The sequence below is a fragment of the Lissotriton vulgaris genome, chromosome 6, assembly GCF_964263255.1.
Source record: "Lissotriton vulgaris chromosome 6, aLisVul1.2, whole genome shotgun sequence".
NCBI lineage: Eukaryota > Metazoa > Chordata > Amphibia > Caudata > Salamandridae > Lissotriton > Lissotriton vulgaris.
Genome location: NC_141694.1, coordinates 1378375232 through 1378391517, shown reverse-complemented (window position 1 = coordinate 1378391517; position 16286 = coordinate 1378375232). Strand labels below are relative to the sequence as shown.

The 16286-nt window shown below is 44.4% G+C and overlaps 1 pseudogene; it reads right to left on the bottom strand.

Annotated features, from left to right (window-relative positions):
* Window positions 1-1053: 1053 nt before the first annotated feature.
* The window catches only part of LOC147708893 (uncharacterized), an 81255-nt pseudogene continuing 66022 nt past the window's right edge, over window positions 1054-16286 (bottom strand).

The following is a 16286-nucleotide window of genomic DNA, read 5'->3' as shown; positions in this document are numbered from 1 at the left end:
GAGGTGGGCGCACTTGACGAACACGAGTGGAATGAGGCTTTGGCTTCCCCCAAGGAAGCAGGCGTATCGGCCAGGATGAGGCTAATCCAGCTCAAAGTCCTCCATAGAACATATTACACTAGAACACTACTACACCTCATACAACGGACCCCTGATCCCTTTTGCTTGCGAGGCTGCGGGGAGGAGGGCACCTTTTTCCATACATTCTGGGATTGTCCACGCATTCACAACTACTGGCGTCAGGTCTTACGCACCGTATCACAGGTGCTGGAAGTCTCGGTACTGCCGGAGCCACGACGGTGCCTCCTCAATGTATGGGAACCAACAGATTTGTCCCGGCACGGCCGCCTTTGGGTGACACTGGGTATGATGGTAGCAAAGCGGGACATTGCGCAGCGTTGGGGGGTGGCGGACCTCCCGACAACATCACAGTGGTGCATTAACATGGACAGAATGATGGTTACAGAAAGGGCGGTATACTTAAACCGAGCTTGTCCCGGCAAATGGAACAAAGTTTGGTCCCCGTGGAACGCTTACCGGGGTGACATCTGCGACCCACTGCCAGAGGATGACCCAATGGACTCGGATGAGGATGACGGGTTGGAATGAGGGTGGTGGGCTGTAGGGTGGGGTCCTTCAGAAGGGATTGGGGGGGCAATGCTTCCTCTACACCCTATGTCAACTCGTGGACGCAAATGACATAGTTTTAATCCAAGTGTACTCTCACATCTATCTAGCAATATACATGGACAATGATCGCACTGTGATTTCCCGATGTTCGACTGTTCTTTTAGTTAGTTTCAGAAAATAGAAAATGAGAACCTCATTCACCCTGCATGTAACATTTGCTTTTGTCCTTCACTACTTCTGCCGACGGCCTTTACTGATGTGATTTTTGCAATAACCTGCATTGTCGGTATTTATGACTGTCGTTCCAATGTGACACTCCAGATTAGCGGCCGGCCTTCTCGGGTTGTAGGCGACATGCTGTGTACAGATGTGAAGGTATAATAAAGGTTTTTGGAAAAAAAAAAAAAACAGGATCATTTCTGTTTAATCAACGTTGGATGTCTGGAGACCTTTAAATGTGGTGACTGGTCCATAAGTGACCAATATGTATAGCTTGTTGAGTGAATCTTCATCCTCATTGCGTTTCCTGGATAGGCGCACACGCATGCGGTATGGAACATTCCTGATTCTTTTAGCCCAAACTGCTTTGTTCAGCCTGATGTCTATGCTCACAGCTGGAGTTCCCATTTCCTTAACTGCAAATTTACTAATTGCTTTCAGAGCATGGGGTGCATGCGTCTTGAAGCCAACTCCATGGATTCGTCTGTGCACATTGTTGATGTATTCCCTGGTAACCACCTCATCGATGGCAGATCTGCCTTTCTTCTACTCACTCTCTTTCTTAGCAGGAGCCGTTTCGAGGTAGAGCCAATGACGGAAAAAAAGTAGGACGTGCAAGGTAAGTGTTTCTCTCTAAAAATGTTTTAATGTATTTGCCCGCCCCAGTATGTCCGCTCCTCCACGGATGCCAGCCGCCACTAAATAAGGATATTGGAAGTCACACATATGGGAGACAAGGAGCACAGCTCTGGTAGTTTCAGCTTTTTATTTTTTGCTTATAGTATTCTTGCAAGATAACAAACACACCAACTTGTTTCGGCCGTAGCCATCAACATGGTCATAAATATATATACACACACACACACACACATATATATTCACTGAATAAAACAAATGTTAAAGTTATAGTCTGGTGAATTGTGCAGTAACAACGTAACATTTTAAACTTTGAACAATACAGAAATGAGGGGGCAGGGTATCTGAGTCCCTTGTCCTAAGATGGCTGTCAACACTTCCTGGTTGAGGTGGTGGTAGCCAATAAGATCTCAGCTTGTGATATGTCGGGATCTGTGAGGCTCTGTATCCCTAGATATACTAAGTTTTTGAGCAATAATTGCTCAAAAACTATTGAACAGAATTACACAAAAATACAAACAGCACTTTCTCTGGACCAAGTCCTAGCCCTACATCAAATTTGGTGTAAATCCGTTCAGCGGTTTAGGCTGCTGCTGTGTCTAAAATTCCTATGGAAAAATGAATGAGGGAAATGTGTTTTTAGGACCTCCATTTTTCTTGGCCCCCACTTGACGGAATACCCCAAAACTTTTCATGCACAAACTAGACTAAAAAGTAGGGCTGGGCGTAGTTTGCGAAGTAGGGCTACGCGAAGCTAAGCAACGTGCACTTCGCACTATGTGTAGCACTACCAGCGGCAGCTTTCTCAATGTGGACTGGTAGTTTCTCATTACGAGCAGTCGCGAGCATACGCGACCACTCGCAATGAGAAACCTGACCTCCCCGCGTTGAGAATCTCGCCGGGAGGTTTATTTTCCACGCTCGTGATCTGTAACTTGATGTTGCTGATCGCGAACAAGGAAAAAGTCTTGCCGGGATGTCATTTTGCTTGCTCACGGTCGCCAACATGACGTCGAGGACCGCAAACAAGTAAAAATTACCGCTGCGCTACGCTACGCATGTTTGCACTGTGCTACATGCAGTTCGCGTAGTGCGAAATAGCGCAAACTTCGCAAACTACGCAAGCGTCTCGTAGTGCTTTGCCCAGGGTTACTAAAAAGAGCACTGTTTGGAAAGTTTTGTGGAGATTCGTCAAACAGCTCCAAAGTTATTAGCAACACAAATAATGCATATCATATGGAAACAGAATCCTAATGATACCCAGTGGCGACCACCACTCTCACACATACACACACTCGCACACATATATATGTTACACATATATATATATATATATATATATATATATATATATATATATATATATATATATATATATATATATATATATATATATATACATATATATATATTTACTGAAAAAACAAAAAAGGTTTCAGGAATGTTATAGTTAGTTGGACATGTCACTCATACAAAACCAGGGAAGTTCCGCTGTTATAGTTAGTTCAGCTAACTATAACTCTCACCCCCGCAAGGCACTGCTGATGATGTCACATATTATATCATTCATGACATGGTCAGGGACATCACTGATGAAATCACTGATGACATCTCAAATGACATCACTGATGACATCACTGATGACATCATCCAAGTGAAAATCTGATGCACCTCCTCACACTGTAATATAACCTTTGATACACCCACTGTAAAATACAGATGTCATCAGTTAATTCACTGACCATGTCATGAATGCTGTAATATGTGACATCATCAGCAGTGCATTGGGGGGCGTGAGTTATAGTTATCTGAACTAACTATAACGGCGGAATTTCTCTGGTTTTGTATGAGAGAAATGTCGAAATAACTATAACGTCCCTGAAACCTTTGTTTTTTCCCGTGAATTTCTAAGGCTTTTTAAATGCTAATTTCTAACTATAACGTGCCTGAAACCTATGTTTTTTATCAGTGAATTTCAATGGTTTTTTAAATGCTAATTTCTAACTATAACGTACCTGAAACCTATTGTTTTTTTCAGTGAATTTCAAAGTTTTTGAAATGCTATTTTCTAACTATACCATGCCAGTCGTGTTTCCAGAGAGGTGGAGAAAGGAGAGCGTGGCCTCCGAAACACCTCTTAGCAATACCATTGTGTGGGATTTACTGGAGGTAAAAGGAGGAGTAGTTAGCCCCCAATGTCAACCTTGGGGGCCAACTATCCCTTTTATTACCACCAGTAAGTCTCACACAACAGGATTGCTAACTTCTTATATCAGGCCCCAACCCCTCCCTGCAACACTGTGCAAACATGCCCCCTAGCACTCTGTAAATTGGGGGATTAAGTCCCCTTGAATCCTGAGGGTCGCTGAAGGCCAACTAGCTCAACAGGTACCTCCAGGAAGCGGCACAGAGCTGCTTTGCTGAGAGGTGGTTCAAGGCCACACCCCTTTTTTCACCTCTCTGCAGTGTAGCTCTGTGGTGCTTACTGGAGGTACCTGGTGGGTTATGAGGTCAGGGTGTGGGAGATACAAAAAGGATTTTACCAATGGCATCAATTGGTGACATCTCAATCCTCTCTTGCCAATCCACATAATATCCACATTTGGTAACTCAAGGTTGAGAAAGCAACTATTTGCTGCATACCTTTCACTCCAGAAAATTTAGCTGTGTCCCACAATCCACACTCTAAGCATCTTGAAGGGAGATCTGGTTATACTCAGATGGGCTCTGGAAATGAGATGGCAGTTTGAAAAGAATGTGGATGAGATTTACTGAAATTCAACATCGAAAACTAGGGTGCATGCTACTGTTTTTTAAAAGGAGTAATGCTAATGGTTGAGAAAATTCATTGAAAGGAACATTTCAGAGGATAAGCTGGTATATTGAGAAGTCAAACACCCTTGCTGGTTTGGTTTGCAACATTGTGTGATGAACATTTCACCTGTGTGTTCAGTTAGGTGTTCTATGGATTGTTGGCATGGTAACAGGCAGAGAGAGAAGTGGGGGAAGGATGAACATTATGTGAGTCTGAAAGTGTTGAAATGTAGAACCAATTAAAATGTTAGTTTGGTTTTGAATTCGTGTGGGAAGAAATTTCATTGGTTATCTACATGAATATGTGTGGAAAATGAGAGGGAAGCAATGCCATTCTATGGTTCCAGTGACTGGTGCACAATTCAGAGATTCTGCTTCAGAAAATCTGGTGTGTGATTGAAAATGTTCTAAATCTACAAACGCATTTTTAAAGGTGAGTTGTTAATTTGTAAGGGGATCTATGTTGTGCACTTTAAGTTAATAAGAAAAATGTGTTCTAATGTGGAAGCAGGAGTTTATTTGTATAGAGTCTGATTCTGAATTTGTCTGCTTTGGGAAAAACATTAACTCATGAAATGATTACTACATGCTACAGAGAAAGTTGCTATGGCATTTCTACAGCACACCCAGGATCTTTATTACACAGCATAGAGTCTATCTGGAAATTAAGAGGCCTGACACACATACTGCAAAGGACTTTCTAGCACTACATGTCCTAAAGCCTGACTCACTTCTTGAGTACATGTAAACACCTGATGCATGTGTTTGCAGACATGGGAATACATGTACTCAAGGAGTGAGTTAGGCTTTAGGACATGCAGTGCTTTATACTCCTAGCCCTTGCATGTTACCATACACTGCCCAAACACAACTGTATTGCTCTAAACTCAGAAATATCAGTCCCACATGACCCCTACACTGCCCTAACACCACTGCACTGTCCTAAACCCTAAAATACCTGCTAAACTGCTTGAACACTACTGCACTGCTCTAAACCCTGAAACACCTTTTTCAGCGAATGGCCCTATAATGTTGAAACACCACTGCACTGCCCTAAATATTGAAACAGCACTCCCTGCATGATCTCCTACACTGCCCGAACACTACTGCTGTGCCTTTAACTCTGAAAAAACACCCCCTGCTTTACCCCCTATACTGGGTGAATACTACTGTAGTTTTCTAAACCCTGAAACAGCACTCCCAGCAAGACCCCCTTTCACTGTAGTAATCATTTTACTGAATTGCAAGGGATACTGTAATTTGTCTAAAATCACAGTGTGCTTAGTTGAGGTGTTTCAAATATGGGAATACATGTACTCATGAAGTGAGTCAGGCTTTAGGACATGTAGTGCTAGAAAGTCCTATGCAGTATGTGTGTCAGGCATCTTAATTCCAAAATAGTCTCCATGCTGTGTAATAAAGATCCTGGGTGTGCTGTAGAAATGCCAAAGCAACTCTCTCTGTAGCATGTAGTAATCATTTCAGTGACTTTCAAGGGATAGTTTTATTTGTCTAGAATCACAATGTGAGTCAGTGTGTTTTTGGGAATATTGTGACAGAATCACTTCCTCTGTGCATGTGTTTGAAGACATGGGAATACATGTATTCATGGAGTGAGTTAGGCTTTAGGACATGCAGTTCGTTATACTCCTAGCCCTTGCATGATACCATACACTGCCCAAACACAACTGCATTGCTCTAAACTCAGAAATATCAGTCCCACCATGACCCCCTACACTGCCCTAACACCACTGCACTGTCCTAAACCCTAAAATACCTTCTGTAGAAAATCCTGCTAAACTGCTTGAGCACTACTGCACTCCTCTATACCCAGAAACACCATACTCAGCAAATGCCCCTATAATGTTGAAACACCACTGCACTGTCCTAAACCCTGAAACAGCACTCCCTGTATGATCTCCTACACTGCCAGAACACTGCTGCTGTGCCTTAAACTCTGAAAATAAAAACTGCCATACCCCCTACACTGGGTGAATACTACTGTAGTTTTCTAAACCCTGAAACAGCACTCCCAGCAAGACCCCCTTTCACTGTAGTAATCATTTTACTGGATTGCAAGGGATACTGTCATTTGTCTTAAATCACAGTGTGAGTCAGTATTCACTTCAGAAAATTGTGGCAGAATAATTTGCTTAGTTGATGTGTTTAAAAATATGGGAATACATGTACTCATGAAGTGAGTCAGGCTTTAGGACATGTAGTGCTAGAAAGTCCTATGCAGTATGTGTGTCAGGCCTCTTAATTCTCAAATAGTCTCCATGCTGTGTTATAAAGATCCTGGGTGTGCTGTAGAAATGCCATAGCAACTCTCTCTGTAGCATTTAGTAATCATTTCAGTGAATTGCAATGGATGTTTTTATTTGTCTAGAATCACAATGTGAGTCAGTGTGTTTTTGGGAATATTGTGACAGAATCTCTTGCTCGGGCCATGTGTTTGCAGACATGGGAATAAATGTACTGATAGAGTGAGTTAGGCTTTAGGACATGCAGTACTTTATATTCCTAGCCCCTGCATGATACCATGCACTACCCAAACATAACTACATTGCTCTAAACTCAGAAATACCAGCCCCACCATGCCCCCCTACACTGCCCTAACACCACTGCACTGTCCTAAACCCTAAAATACCATCTGCAGCAAATCCTGCTAAACTGATTGGACACTACTGCACTGCTCTAAACTCAGAAACACCATCCTCAGCAAATGCCCCTATAATTTTGAAACACCACTGCACTGCCCTAAACCCTGAAACAGCACTCCCTGCATGATCTCCTACACTGCCCGAACACTGCTGCTGTGCCTTAAACTCTGAAAAAAAAACCCTGTATACCCCCTACACTTTGTGAATACTACTGTAGTTTTCTAAACCCGGAAACAGCACTCCCAGCAAGACCCCCTTTCACTGTAGTAATCATTTTACTGAATTGCAAGGGATACTGTCATTTGTTTAAAATCACAGTGTGAGTCAGTATTCATTTCAGAAAATTGTGGCAGAATAATTTGCTTAGTTGATGTGTTTAAAAATATGGGAATACATGTACTCATGAATTGAGTCAGGCTTTAGGACATGTAGTGCAAGAAAGTCCTATGTAGTATGTGTGTCAGGCCTCGTAATTCCCATATAGTCACCATGCTGTGTAATAAAGATCCTGGGTGTGCTGTAGAAATGCCATAGCAACTCTCTCTGTAGCATGTAGTAATCATTTCAGTGAATTGCAAGGGATATTTTTATTTGACTAGACTCACAATATGAGTCAGTGTTTTTGGGGATATAGTGACAGAATCACTTGCTCGGTGCATGTGTTTTCAGACATGGGAATACATGTACTCATGGAGTGAGTTAGGCTTTAGGACATGCAGTGCTTTATATTTCTAGCCCCTGCATGATACCATACCCTGCCCGAACATAACTACACTGCTCTAAACTCAGACATACCAGTCCCACCATGACCCCCTACACTGCCCTAACACCACTGCACTGTCCTAAACCCTAAAATACCATCCTTAGCAAATCCTGTTAAACTGCTTGAACACTACTGCACTGCTCTAAACCCTGAAACACCATCCTCTACAAATGCCCCTATAATGTTGAAACACCACTGCACTGCCCTAAACCCTGAAACAGCACTCCCTGCATTATCTCCTACACTGCCCGAACACTGCTGCTGTGCCTTAAACTTACTTATGGAGTGAACCACACTTTACAACATATAGTGCTTCTAATTGCTATGTAGTATGCTAGTTGTGGTCTATAATTGTAAAATAAAAATGTTAACATTTTTTTTTCTTCCCAACAGATTTTAATTATCTACTGAAAGAAAAACCATCATGTCTTCAAAGAGTGAGAAAAGAAAAACATATGAACAGGCTTACTTTTCCAAGAAAAAACAAGCACAAGATTTATTTAAACAACAATGTGTGGAAAAAAAGAAGAATGCTCCTGGTAAGACAACAAAGGATTTTATAAGGAGAATAACACAAACTAAAAAAAGTCTGCTAGAGCTGTACATAATAATCTTGGGTTGGTAAATATTCCTTTTGAACTGATGGATTTAAATACTTATGAGTCTATTCTTATTCAATTTGTGCATCCATTTCAGGCTATTGTTCGTATGGAGCCTAAGACAGGGAAATTGACTCCTTCAGAGTTTCAGAGAGGATTAAAGGGAAGAGTTATATATTTGCCTCTAGATTTAAAGAAAAATATTGAAACAATTGGTGTTGAAAATGTGGAAGAGGAACCTCTAGCAATTCTAGTTAATGGCGTTCCTACGAAGAGTAAGAAAATCTGGCAAGAATTAATGGATGTTAGGAAAGTGAAAAAGGCAACGTTGTATTTGGTAAAAAATAATCAATACTATAAAAATGTATATGTAGGAGAAGAGGAAACAACTGTAGAAGAGGACAGTGATTTGTCAACTGGACAAATTGAAAAAGTGGAGGTGTCCAGAACTGAAGAAATTTATGAACATTATAGTGTGCATCCACTTCACTCAAAAGAAGTGATGGGGAATACTATTGAGCTATTCCAAATGAAAGAAATGAAAAGAAGTCCCAATAGTGTATGGGAAGAAAGCTTGAAAGCTCGTTGTTTCCCTCAGTTATTTCCAACAGGCAAAGGTGGACAATATGATGAACGACCTGTGCAGATTCCTGCATCTGAATACCGGACATCAAGATTATGGGCCAGATGTAGGTAATTCTGCTTTACCGACTCTTAAATACCGAATCATACCGATTCGGTATTTAAGAGTAGGTAAATAGGAAGGGGGCAGATGTAGGTAATTCTTATTTTAGAATTACCAAATCTGTATGATTCGGTATTTACCGATTCGGTAAATACCGAATCGGTATTGCCCATTGATTCCTATGAGTCTTGAAGCCCATAGGAATCAATGGGAAATACCGATTCGGTATTTACCGAATCGGCAAATACTGAATCCTGCAAGGGTGCAGGGGGTGTCACTTTGACACCCTCTAGCACCCCAAGTACAGGCTTGTGTGACATGTGGCACACATACATGTTCTAAGGGCATGTCTGTGTGTCACATGGCACAGGTGTACATGCACAGATGTGCATGTACACCTAAATTCGGTATTTTACCACCCATTTGTATTTGGTGGTAAAATACCGAATTCTGAAGGCCTGTAGCACTGTAAACAGTGCTACCTACATCTGGGATTTACCGAATCGGTAAAATTACCGATTTGGTATTTTACAGAATCAGTAAATTTACCGATTCGGTAAATTTACCGATTCTGTAAAATGATGGCCCCTACATCTCAAAAAACAATTACCGGGCGGTAACGGCTGAAATCGGCCGTTACCGACCGGTAATTGGCGACCTACATCTGGCCCTATATGCAGAAGATCCAAGGTTTCGCCAATATATTCCATATTTGTTTCATCTTCTGAGAGTGACTTTTCTGGACTTTATGGATAAAGTCCAACAGAAAGATACTGTTTTGGATTCTCAGCTAATTAATCTCATGGCATGTCAGCGTGGTACTAATGAGTATTGGTACCGTTGTCATGGGGAATTGAAATGTATGCGAAGAAAGTTAGGAACTCCTACATGGTTCCTTACTCTAAGCTGTGCTGAGTTGTTTGGGAAGATTTACTTCAATTTCTTCGAGAGGCAAATGCAAACATAGAAAATATAGAATACAAGACACCTGGAGAACTGTGCTCTTTTGATCCAGTTAATGTATGCAGTTATTTCAATCATAGATTTGAAGCTATGATGTCTTTTATCACAAACAAAAAAAAATCCTCCTCTTGGAGAGGTTCTGGATTTCTTTTGTAGAAAGGAGTATCAAGCAAGAGGTGCTCCTCACATACATATGCTGCTATGGATCAAAGATGCCCCCATACCAAAGATACCATTCTATGCCACTTCTTTGTACGCCTCTCTACCCCCCTCCAAATATGTGCCCCCACCACGGTTGGGTTCATGAAGACCCAGAGTTTTTTCGTCAAAGGACAGTCCCATTCCAACAGGAATCTAAGTTGAGCAGCTTGGAAGTACCATAGGACATTGGGGACCGGAAGACCACCCTCGAGTTTTGGGCGCTGCAGAAGTTGTTTCTGCAGTTGGGGTTTTGCCCCCCCCCCCCCCCCTCCACAGATGAAGCGATCTATGTACTGCTGGAGCTGCCTTAGTTCTCCAGGAAGGGAGGAGAGTGGGAGCGCTTGGAAAATATATAGAGCCCTCAAGAGTATGTTCATTTTAACTGTGGCAATCCTGCCCATCCAAGACAATGACAGCTGTCTCCACCGTTCAAAGTCTTTATGAATCGTGGCTCCGAGGTTGGAGAAATTAGTCTGGACCGTTTTAGGAAGAAAATAATGTTGTCTGCACAAAGTCTGATAAGATGTTGGGCTGCACCGAACTTAATGCCCACCGCCCTGGGTTCATTCCATAACCTCTGGGCCAGGGGTTCCATGTATAGGGTGAACAGAAGTGGGGAGACCGGGCAGCACTGTTGAGTGCATTGCTCCACACACAGTCCCTCCAAGTTCACCCCGTTCACCCAAACTGACACCCTGGGTGTGTTATGTATGCTCCACATCCAGTACAGGAACAGATCTCACAACCCAAAATGCTTAAGGGTTGCAAACAGATATGGCCAGTGAACCCTATTGAACGCCTTCTCCGTGTCTAACAGCAGCAGGTGAGCCTCTTCCTGGTACCAATTAACCTTTGTCTATGAGCTGACACAAGCATTGACGTGAGGGGATAAACCCTGCTTGATTGGGATCGATCAGGCCCAGCATCAATGGGTTAAGGCGATGTGCCAGAATACCGGTAAATAGTTTTGCGTCAATGTTGAGCAGGGAAATCGGGCGGTAGTAGCTACACAGCTCGGATCATTCCCCTGTTTCGGGATCACCGAGATGGACGCCTGCAGCATGGAATCGGTAAGTGATCTGGTCTCTGCAAAATAATGGAAGAGGCAGGTCCAGAGGAGGGCAAGCTCCACGCAGAAGGTCTTGTAAAAAGTTGCACCGAAAATGTCCAGGCCCGGGGCTTTCAGAGACTTTAATCTGGCAATTGCCGCAATCACCTCCTAAATTTTAATCGGTTGGTCGAGCGTGTCTGATTCCTGCGAGGGTAATGGAGTGACCGCAGCAGCTCAGAGATAGGGAAGTGGATCAGGGGACACAGAGTGATTGTTTTGTATATAAATTTGTATAGAATGCCAGAAATTCTGCCGCTATACCTGTGGCATTGTGCTATCCGTGTTTCAATAGCTTTGACTGTAATGGGATGTTCGGTGCTACGAAGGCAATGTGCTGTCATCCGACCCCCTCTGTTAGTGCGCACGTGGAATTTGTGTTTGAGGCGAAGCATGGCATATTCTGCTCTGTCGAGGTCAAGCCTGCTCTAGTTTGCGCCAAACTCGGGGGGCACCTGTCATCTTGTGTATGGATTCAAGCTCCCGCACAAGTTTCCCCAATTCCCCCAGTTTTTGTGTACTGATTGCGCTATAAGAGCTCCTATGGTGACTAACTTAAGAGCTTCCCAGACTAAAGACAGCGGGCCTCCTCTTTGAGAGACTTCTCCTCCCTTGATGGTCGCTGGGAGGAGAATCCGGAGGTGCAATCCTGAGGATCTTGTAGACCTCGGAGACAGAGCGCAGCTACAGGAGTAGGAAATTCCCTGAGAGTGCAGATGGCCCATAATCGGGTGAAAATCCTTTCTCTTTAATAGTGTCGAAGCTGCTAAGTCCTGGAATGGTTGGAGGGAGTGCCCATGGAATTGAAGCTTCTGGACCACCCGGGATGCCCTAAAGATCGCCCCATTTTATGTGAACCTGTGGACGCAGACCAGGATGTCTGTAGGTGGACAGAGCAGGGCCCTGGGCGGGCCAACTCTGTGACATCTGCCCAACTTGATGGACCCAGAGGAGTTTTCCCCCAGGACAGTACCAAACATCTCCTGCACGTAGCCCTCCAGATCTGTACCCTCGTCGCCTGTCGGGTCCCCCTAATGCGGATATTATTTCTACAAGACCTGTTTTCCATGTCCTTGACGTGGGCCTGTAGATCGAGCTGCTGGTCCTGTGGGCGGATGATCTCCTGTTGTAGGGGCTCCATTTCCACGTTCCTAATCAGTGAGCCCTCCTCCAGCGCCGCCACTCTCTCCCCCACCTCAGCAATGTCCTGGCGCGTTTCTCTGATCTCCGGTGCCAGGTTTTAATGGACTGGAGGTCTTCACGAGGGCAGGCAAAAAGAGCTTCTAGAAAGTTGTGGGTTACCCCACTTTCTCCTGCTTCCACCCCTCCAGGCAACTTAGGCCCCTCCACAGGGGCGTCCGACTGACCTTTCAGCAGCATGTCCTTAACTGACCGGTCTTTCTTGGCCTTGGCGGTCGCCATAGCTGTGTGCTGACGCAGTGAGGTGAGTAGCAAATGGAGGAGTGCGCTGAGAGAGGCTGTTGAGGGAAACAATCCCCCTGTATGTCTAGAGGCCCGGTGAACACTGCAGGCCTATCAAGGCAGGATGCCGGCTTAGGAAAAGGTGTCTTCTGATTCGGCATGACAGCATGCGATGAGTCAGGAGGGCTTCACAGGTCCCCCGCCAGGTGGCAGTAATTACTAGGTGTGCGCCAAGAGCCCGCTAGGGCAGTTGCCAAGGGAGGGTAAAGTGGACCTTTTCCAGGGGTCCCTTTTGAGGCCGCAATCCAGGACGGGACCCAATGCAGGTGTTTTTCCCTGTGGGCCCTTGGAGCACTGGGGAGTCACCGGGAGGAACTCGTTAGATTGTATGGACCTCACCAAGGTCCAGGTGGGATCTCTGGCACATGCTCGGGGTCACGTGCAGCCAGCCGGTGAACAAAGGATGGGAGAGCCCAGGCACTGGGGGGACAGAGGACCCCCTGGGCCTCTTGGGTAGGCTCTGACCCACAACCGCTGTGCAGAAGAACGGCAGACCCGGCCTGACCACCCACACCCCGCAGGTGGCCGAGCAAGTAGCTCCATGGCAGGCTCCTCCACCACATATCACTAGAGGCACCGGAGTCTCAGCCACCATCACCACAGGGCAGCGGGGATCTGGGACAGCAGTGGGAGGTTCGCACACTCACCCTGAGGCAGCAGCGGGAGGTTCATTCACTCACCCCTGGCTAGGCCAGCATCCCCGATGCCCCCACAGTCTGCTGTGCCTCCTCCGAACATTTTCCCGTAGGTGCAGCCCCTGGGTCAGCTGCTGCTGGTGATCCTACAGTCCTGGGGCACAACCCCGGCTCACTTCTTCCCTCACCTCACCGCCGGTGTATGGGCAGCTGGAGGATGCTGGTTTTTGACATCGCTGAGGCACCACCGCAGGACACGCCCCGGCAGAGCTAACCGGGAGGCCGCTGTAGCTGTAGCCATTGCGCTCATAGGCCATTAGGTAGGCCCCAGCGCCGCTTCCCACAAGATGCACTGTAACTCGGCCTCTGCGCCCCTTCCGGCCTCACTACCTGCACTGCCTGCCCTCCGGAGCAGCCAAGCCCCATATTAGCTCAGTGGGACCCGGGTAGGGAAGCTATTTCAGGTGCTTTTAGCTTGGCAGGGATGGAGCAGACATGTCCTCTCACACCACCATCTTGGACATGCCCCAAAATCTAACTATTTAAATGGATAATTTTGGAAAGCTTATAAAATAGGGACAAATACCTAATAGTTAGAAATCATACTGCAGGCCTGACTTTCCCAATCTGAGGTAATGCTGCTATGTAAATGTTGTAAAGAGCAAGCTATCATTGAAAGTTCTTTAATTGTGTTCAAATTCCTAGATGGTTGAAAACATGTTATTCTGTTGCTTTACATATTCTAAGTGGCTTTTCATTAGTGTTGTTCACAGATAGAAGAGTTACAGCCTGATTCATCATAGTGCCGTTTTGCGAGTTTGAAATAGCGAATCATAAGGAATCGCTATTTCAGACTCGCAAAACGGCATTCATGTAGGAATCGCAAAAACAAAAGCGATTCCTACATATTCCTTATTTGCGATTAGCAAATTGCTATTCGCAAATAAGGAATAACTCCCCTTTCATTCCTATGGGCCAAAAGGCCCATAGGAATGAATGGGGAGTATTCCTTATTTGCGATTAGCAATTTGCTAATCGCAAATAAGATTGCGATTTAAAGGGTGCCAGGGGTGTCCAAAGGACACCCTGTAGCACCCCTTAAAAGTAAATACGAACAGGTGTTGTGCACACACATGTCCAAAGGACATGTGTGTGTGCAACATGCAACTTAGAAAAATGCTTTTAAAAGCATTTTTCTAAGATTTCGCTATTTACCACGAGGTTTGACCTTGCGGTAAATAGCGGGCCGAAATTGCGAATTCGCAATTTTAAAACGGATGATGAATTGCATTTAAGTAATCTCAAATAGAAATTCCTTAAATGTAAATCATCGCAAAATAGCGAAATCGCTATTACCGATTTTTGCATTTGGGATGATGAATCCCAAATGCAAAAATAGAGCTCGCAAAGGGCCAGATTCTGAGAATCTGGCCCTTTGCGAGCCCATTTCAGCTTCATGAATCAGGCTGTAAGAACTTGGATGGAAAGCTCACAAACATTCACATGATCTCAAGTGCAGGCAGAGAAAAACATTTTCAGAAAGGTTTCAGGTCCATGATAAAACTGCACACTTCACAGGCCTGAAACAAAGACGTCATCAGCCATGGGGTAGTAATAATTTTGTTCTTAGGCCATATCTCTAGAAAAGAGATACCACGTTTGTGCTATAGCAAGAGCAGCGGGAGAGATTACATGGCTTTTTTTGGCTTTCAGCAGCATGATCATACTAAGTTTGTTGACATCTTACCAAGGGCTTAGCTTTCTTATTAACACAAAGGGTTCTGGTGGTCCTGAGGGGGCCCACTGGACCTGAAACTGAGAGAGGGGATAATTCCTAGCTAAAGTTACCTGAGTTCTGAATACAAGAAGGCTCTTGAACTGGGTAAGTCTGAGGTCTTGGCTCCTAGGACATTACCAGGAGGCCCAGAAGTGCCCCTGTCAGTTCTATCTGCCATAAAGGAGAGATAAATATAACCCTGTACCACATAAAAAATCAAAGGGTCTTACATTATGCACTAAATATTAAGAACAAAATGTGCCTTATCAAAGCAGCAGAAGAATTGCATGTTCAAATCTTCTCTAGAATAGGAGACACCTCAATCACAATAGAAAAGAATCCTATTAATAAATCACAACATCAGTTTAACTTGACTTGCTAGACAGGAACAGTCATTTTGTTTTCATTTAATATCTTAGTAGCTCTGGCATTCAGAGATTGAGGCCTGTTGATCTTGAGAGGTGTTAAATAACAGATTTTGTAGCCTTCTTGACCAAAATAGGAGAAATGGGGAGAAAAACTCCCTTTCATCAATCCATGAACTCGCACAAACTCAACAAGTCTGATAAAATATAAGGCCCAGAAACAAGCTCAATAAATAAATTGAACTTAAGCTGTGATACATTATTTGTATTTGTAAACCGCACTATTACCTGCAAGGGAATATTGGCACAGAGTAGGTGTGTGTGCCTAGCCCTGCCTATAGTATGCTCCGTAATAGAAAAGCCAGGTTTTCAGCTCCTTGTGGAATTCAAGAAGAGAGGTGGAGAGTCTGGTGTGAAGTGGGAAGTCGTTCCATGCTTTAGGAGTGATGTAAGAAAAAACCAATTTCCTTGACCTGGTTCTGTGTAAGCTGGGATGTGTGAGAGTAGGTGTCTGGGTGGTTGGTGGAAGGAGATGCGACTTTTCACGTAGATTGGACCTAAGTTGTGTTGTGTTTTGAATATGCGTGTGCGGAGTTTGAAATGAGCATTTCGGTGTCGGGAGCCAGTGAAACTCCTTGAGATGTGGTGTGATGTGAGTTCTGTGTGGGAAGTTGAGCATGAGACTGGCTGCCATGCTTTCGGTGGCTTGTAATCTTCTATTGAGTTGCTTGGTTATCCGGTCTTAG